Here is a 7774-nt window from a genome sequence, read left to right as displayed (position 1 = left end):
CCAGTCTTATTTAGCTATTAAATTACAGTCTTTCATCATTAGCTCTGCCAGCCAATTAAAATGCAAATACCACAGACTTCATTCAAAACACTAGGTAGCCAGTGATTTGCTGTTAATGTCTTAAAATGAAGACACTTCAATAATCTAACCTACTAAACAAACAGTTAGGTGGTAGTAGTGATCTGTTCATCAATAGCGTCTTTCATGGTGTTAAGAAGACAAATGAGGTACAAGGAAATAGCAGAGTAAACAGACTTTACTGTAGCTTATGAACGGCATCACACTTGAATAAATATTAAAGTGAAACAGGAGGTATTAGTCACAAGGTACCGCTGAGAGCAGGGAGTGCGCAAGTTGTCATTCCAACCAAAAGCTGAATCAAGGAGTTAGTTAATCAGAGAACTCACCTGTAGTTATGTTTAATATGTGTTAAAAAGAAAGAAAACCTGCATAATCGGGTAGAGTGGTGGTTCTATTACAGAATCACCTCACTAATTCCCAATTTAATCGTAATAATGTCCATAGGAAACCATCTCTCATATACATATCAGCCACTTCTCAATGCAAACAGTCATTAACTTTAAATGCTGAAACAGCAAACTGCTAGAAGAAGTGTTCCTTTATGGGTTGACATCATTCAACGTCTTTTTTGAACAACAGAAACCGCATAGTAGTGCAGGAACAAAGCTGAAAAGAGGGACGTGTTTCACCTGTGCACGGCAGTTTCTGCAGTTTCCTGTTAGTTGTAATAACGGTGACAGTGCAGGCGAAGGACAGATCATGGTTACAGTTAAAATGAAAGCAGACATTAATTATAGGTCAGTGTGAGAAGGTGAACTCTGGTCACCTGATGTGTGTATTTTAAGTAAGGTATGCGGCACTCCTATACCAGAACCTGGGTTTCCACACCTACAATTTATTCTCCCTACATAAAGGGCACAGTACATCCTTCACTGGTACTAAATAATATCACTGTTTGTGAATCATGACCTACAGGCCCATCTAATATGACCTTAATTCCTAGTCTGCTAAGAGTATATTGGAAACATCCTAGTTTCTATCATTCTAGGAAGCCAGTTAAAGGGAAACTGAAGGTAAATATAACACTTCAAAATACTAAAGCATATAAGTATCAAAGTGAATATACAGTATGTGAGCTGGAAAGCTGGGCTGCTAGCCAGTCTTAGAGAGTAGCAGCTGTGTCACCACTCACAGCTACTGAGCTGAACGCGACAATGAGTACAAGCGTAAAAGTAGTGTTTGGGTACCAAATGCAACCAGCATCCACCAAACGCCAATCCCTCTGCTGTGCTTCGTCCCGTTTTGTCACATTACCCTGACAAACTCAACAAATGCGTCATTTTAAAAACAGGTGTGTCGTCCACCAAGTAGGATCAGTCCTGGCCAAACGCGCATACGCAACACACATCCAGTACCCACGCACTCTGACGCTCTCCCCAGCTCAAACACACTGAGCAGAGAAATGCATGTACTGTATCATATTATAAGCGCAATCCCTCTTCACAAGACACCATCAAGTGTGTGCTGTTGTATTTAAAAAACAGATGAGAGCGAGGTGAAAGGAGAGGCGGCGTTTTGTGGAGCAAGGTCGCTTGACGCTTAACGACTCAACTTAATATCTCAGCGAGCAGCTGTTTCCATTATTCTGAGGAATGCCTGCAGCTGCTTCAGAGGAGCGACGTACAGTAGATGTTGTGGTAGGACTAGATTTCCTCAGAGAACAGAAACATGCATTGAGCTATTAATGCTGACTGTCTTGTATGATTTGGAGCTTCATTGAGCAAACCTGCATACGCCATGTGTGCCCGTGTGTTGTGCTTTTCGCCACATAGCAAATAAGCAGATAAAGGAGCGCCTGCATGGAGCCTTAAAGGGCAGACAGCTTGCGAAGGCACCACAGTGTCTTAGATGTATGCCCCCTTTGGGTGCTGAGGACGTCCGCAAGTGTTGACATGGCTTGATAAAGCCTCACAAAGACACGTACCCCCACCTACACACCAAAGCACACGCATTTAATCATTTTATATTACTCTTTTCCAGAATTACACCTGTGGGGACGTCATTTTTAACCTGACGGCATAGAGCGTCGTTGACGGGGTGTTTCATGTCACATTTCACGATGTGCTTCGTATTCCATATTCCATGTCCTCGGGCCCACATGTCTGCATGCAGTACACACAATGAGAACTGAAGATATATATACATAAGATATATATATATATATATATATATATATATATATATATATATATATATATATATATATATACAGATTCACAATTAATTCCTGATGTTTTTATTCCTGTATTCTAACAAACTGTTTTATATCCTTTTCAAAAAATACAAAAAGGTTGTATTGAGGAGCCATTCACCGTCTGTGCTGCACATACTTCAATAGATTATATTTAGATATTTTCAAATTCACTCTCTTGTCTCGCAGCAGCGTATCATTTGATCCTGTTGAAACAAAATTACTGCGTTGTCTTATGTATTAGAATCAACACGTGTGCCACGGCAGTGCAGGCCAGCGATATAAAAACGTGATATTAGATTACATTCTGCTTTAAAGAGGTAACAGTGAGCATTATCTGCACAGCAAATTAGTATGTTCTATGTGTGCGTGCCTGTGTGCAGGACTGTAAGCGCTGCCGCAGCACTCCGTCTTGATGGATGTTTATTTTCATCTGCTTGCTCACGCTTAATGAACCCCGACGTTCGCGTCTTAATTGAACGCTCTTTATGCTTTCATGTTTCTGCATTCTCCGATCAAGTCCCATCGCCCCCTTCCCATCCTTTCTCCCCTCTCATTTGCGAGGTGAATAAAAGGTCCTCACACGCACACACACACACACACACACACACACACACACACACACACACATAGGGGAATATGCAAAGGAGAAAAGGCCACAAGTCGCATTTGCAACTAAAATGCTGACTTTTCTTTCATCTTGTTGGCTGCATCTTTTTTTTTTTTTTTTTTTTTTTAAGAAGGTCCTTGAAAACCATCAGCAGATTCATGCTCATGGCGGGGAACTGGTGCTGAAAATGCCACGCTTTTTAAGGCACAGCCCTCATTAGGTAATCTATAGTATACCTTATATCAGTGAATTTCAACTCACACACACACACACACGAAAGCCACTGCAGTGATATTGCTGCACTACTGTCTTTCTTCCTTTTACTCTTTTCTGTGTTGTTTTTTTTTTTTTTTTATCTCCCTGAGGCCAAACTGAGCTGCGAAGCTTCCTCTTGCACGGTATGTCCATGGACATTCAGAATCATGCATGGTGTCCCTGCTATACTGGGATATACTGTTGTGTTGAGTGATCCAATACGGTCTTAATGTCAGTGTTCAAAGTATTTGGTGCAAATTGGGGCCAATTTTCGCTGCTTGCTTATGTTATTCTAATGGCTCTAATGGTCATTACACTTGTCACCATTAGAGGGGTGCTGTGGTAAAAGTGTGCACGATATATTTAGCCATTAGCTTCTTAAAAAGCCAGAGTACTGGAGGGTGGCTCCCAAAAGTCACAGCTGGTAATCGCCGTACAGCTCTATAACTGTACGAAGCATCATCTGTGTTAACGTGTGAGATGATAAAAAGAAGACCTTGTTAATTGCTACCATGCTTTGGAGGCTCTAAATCAATTCTTGCCAGCATCCAGCATGTCATCTGCAACTTCGACCACCTCAGTGTCTCCATCATCATACAAATCTGTCAGTTTGTCTCCACTCGACCATACCACCAATCAAAGGCATTAGCTGTAATCAATTTTAAAAGGCGCTGTTGATCTATGTGTTCACTGCAGGACCTTTATCATGCAAAATGTATCCAGGAACAAACATTATTTAGGAGCTTGTAAAATGCTTAAAAGTCTCTGCAAATTGCACCCTCAAGCGAGCAAACTGCGTCCCAAGTCAGCGCTCGAGTGACACAATAACAAAGGTTAGAGATAAGACAGACGGAGTACTCATTTGATTATTTTATTTCACCTTTGAATTCTTGATCAGGGTACCAGCGTTAAATTAGAAACCTCTGACACTGAGGAAGCCAACAAAAGTACAATAACAGTAACACTGTTGCAAAATAACACAGCTTGTTAGGTAACTGATGTGAAATTAATACGGTTCTTGTTAGCAAATGATTTACAAATTGCAAATAAATGTACAGAAAAGTAACCATGCAAACGCAAGACCGAAGAGAAGCTACCAAAACAGGCACTGAAAGAAAATACAGTCCAGCTGCTGGCATCCAAAAAAAATGACCTGGTATTTTACACAGATCAGTGGATACTGTTATACTGTAGTTACTAAAAATCCTTTCAGACTCACAATTGGGCAAAAAGTTATGAAAGTAAGACTAGAAATTCCACATCAGTGGCAGCTTATACTGCTCCTGGCAAGACATTCATTTGCAGGGTTGTACTGGTTTTACACCGAAATCACAGTATAAAACTATACTATAGAAATTAAACTATAGCTCCTGAGACCACAGCATGTACAGTAAAGCAAAGGACAGGGATCAAAATACAGCAGGGGCAATTCCTCCAGACGGTTCCCGGTACATTTCCTGCTCTGGGATAAAAGTCCATTTGAAGGAAATGTACAATAGGACCAGATTTGGGTTTTTAAAAATGTTAGACATTAATATTCCACATTGTATTTGGATAAGGAGTGACATTCAGCACCGCTGGGCCCCTTCCTGACAGTTCCTGAACCTTCAGGAGTCCTACCTGCTGACTAGGGACCAGAACTAAATTTGGACCATGGTACTGGAAATTAGTTTTTCAAAAGTTTCTGGTCGCAGAAAAAGTTCTTCAGTTGAAACAGGTTAAATATAACCTGGTAATTTAATAAGATTCACAATGTGGCATCACTTACCATGACAACGTAAAGTAACTGACATTTTTTGATATAGCTAAGTTATTTTTCAGATTTTAGATGTAAAAGATACAGATGCTTTAACATACAAACAGAAAATTGCATTAAATAATATAATAGATATTGAAAATATTACTTTTACAACAATATACTCCTCCTCAGGATCTGAATGTTTCTCATAACTGCAATATGTTATATTAGGCTTGAAATGGTAAAAGGAAAGTGACATTTTAAATTGTGGTCCCCTAGGGAGTTTGGGAGTAAGATTGCCTACGAAGCCGCCTTAAGTAAAATCTCTAGGGGGGTCACCTACAAGGTTGCACAGACGGTGGTGTTATTGAGGTTCGGTTTGGTGGGCCTGTAACAGAAAGTCTGAATTTCCTTCCTGACTTTGCACAAAAACGTGCCATTAATAAAAAAAAACAAAAAAAAAAAAACAAAAACAAAGAAAGAAAGAAAGGTAAACACTTGTGTGCCTGTCTCTTGTTATTCCTATCACTATGAAAGGAGCCATTAAGACTTGAGTGCGTGAAACCGCTTCATTCACATCATTTCGTGTTGTTACCCAAATCAGCTGCAACCTAAGCCAATATTATCAATCTGAACACCTGCCACACTGGCAGCTCAAGTTGGGAGACAACAGCAGCCTTGTTGATATTCAAATACAAGTGTCACTCTAATGAAATGGATATTGCCCAAAAACGGAAGACAATTTGTCAGGCGCTTACTCAGAAAGTGCCGATTTTATTATGGAGATTGGTCTACAAGCGTAATTGGCACAATGAGGTCAATCAGAAAATGACAGACATTTTGTTCTGCTGTTCACCAACAGACTCCTGTGACTTAGAGTAGTTTACTTTTTTCTTTGGAAACCTAATTGTACTGTCTTCAACTCTCCTTATTTGCTGTCACTGGCCAGATTACAATTGCCCTGACTTCGTGACAGGTGGTAATGATGCATATGAGGCAAAAGTTATGCAGATGCTAAGGCTGAAAATCACAATAGATCACTCTCCGTCGCATAATGTAGTAAATAGCTGCTTTAATCGCCTGTCTGAGATTATTTCTCAGGTGACGCTGTTGTATCAGCTCTGCGTTGGGGTGTTATAACACATTATAGCAACTGCCCCGAGAGGGGCGCTCTAATTAGAGAGCAAAATGATTCACTTTGATATGACGACACCGGCACACCTGATCTGATTTTTAATAGAACGCGGTGGCACGTTGTTCAAGAGTTTTAAATCACCTTGGGCTTCATTTATGGGTTTGAACCAGGTACACGCCCTTTTCTAGATTTATACAAATGAACTTTTCAGGGTGGAGAGTGTAACGCTTACATATTTAGCAACTAACTAAGAAGGCAGCTTTTATCATGACCCTTTAACACATTGCTTGTTTCCAATATAAAACCTTAATTTGCTGATTTAAAAAAAATATATATATATTAGATTAACTAATGAAATAGCTATCGCATTGAATCACATGTATAGAGCTGGAGAACAGAGTGCTGTTAGAATTCTTATAGTACTGTGAATATTTTGCCAACTGCAATTTTAATTGCTTTTCACTCACATCAGTGTACAAAATCGCCTGTGCGTGCCTGGTGCCAGGGGACCACAACTCAACTCCAACTCGGCCGTACAAGTGAGAGAAACACATAGTTTTGAACTTAAATGTTCAAAAGTGTCTCTGTTGTTTAAGATACCGAGGTTGTGATGTCTTCAGTTGTGCGTGCTTACGCGTCATTATAGGTGTTTAAGAGTTTACCAAGCAGTGAGCGCCAATTTTGGGGATTGTCCTGTTCGTTGCATTAACAGCTGCTGCGGCCATCAGTCTCGTAAATGTTGTATTGTTTGCAATACTGCCTCCATTCTCCTCAGCGCAATGAATATTCAAGAGGAATTTGCATTGATCATTAAGTGTGGGTGTTCTGGTAGCGATAGGAGACGCGGCGAAATGCGCACCTTTTCAAGTTAATTGTGATTTATAAGGGAAAAACTTTATAAAATCTGATTACAAAAGTAAAGACGCTTTAGGTTTTTTGTTTTTCTTTTTGGATCCTGGAGTGTGTGAGAAGTAAACACCAGAATATAAACTCATACTCAGACACCACTGGTCCACTTTTGATGATTAAAGGAATGTAATCGTGCTTGCACATGCACTGTGTTGGTCAATCAGCAGCATAAGATGAATGATACATGATAAAAGACACATTAATGACCACACAAAGGCCGTCCTCAATCATTGGACACCGTCCCCTGCATTGACCCAATATTAATTTAGCAGAGTAAAGCTGACCGATTGCCCTGACTTTTGCATCAATATCTGTTTTGATGGAGTGTCAATCTGCCAGTATTGACCCATCTGATAATGCAGAGAGTGAGATGAGTCTCTTGAGTGACTTGATATTTTTAACTACTTTAATCTTAAACATACAAAATAAAAATTAAAAAACCCACAAATTGATAAGTGAACTATTCAACACATCTTCTCACACTCTATTTAGAAAAACTTTGAAAGGCTTTTAAGGTAAACCTGCCTTTTGTACAGTGATGCGAATGGACAAGGACAGATGAGTGAGGTAAGGTAAGCTTAGTTTGTATTATTAGCAGCAGAAAAAGCTCACACATTTCAGTTATATCCTGTTAATATTGGGCATCCTTCAGCACTGTTACAGCTGCATCCCAGTGAAATAGCATAGAGATTTACATTAAGGGCTTTATGGCAGGAAAAGTAGGGATTTGTTTTAAATTGACTGTTTAAATTGCTGGGCTCCAAGTGAGGATGACAGCTCAGTCTGTTCATTGTTTGGTTAAATGAAATAGTTGACACAAATAAGGAAAATGACTTACTTTAGTATGGGTTTTTT

This window comes from Anabas testudineus, chromosome 11 (genome assembly GCF_900324465.2).
Source record: "Anabas testudineus chromosome 11, fAnaTes1.2, whole genome shotgun sequence".
Classification (NCBI taxonomy): Eukaryota; Metazoa; Chordata; class Actinopteri; order Anabantiformes; family Anabantidae; genus Anabas; species Anabas testudineus.
This window is presented reverse-complemented; position numbering follows the sequence as displayed.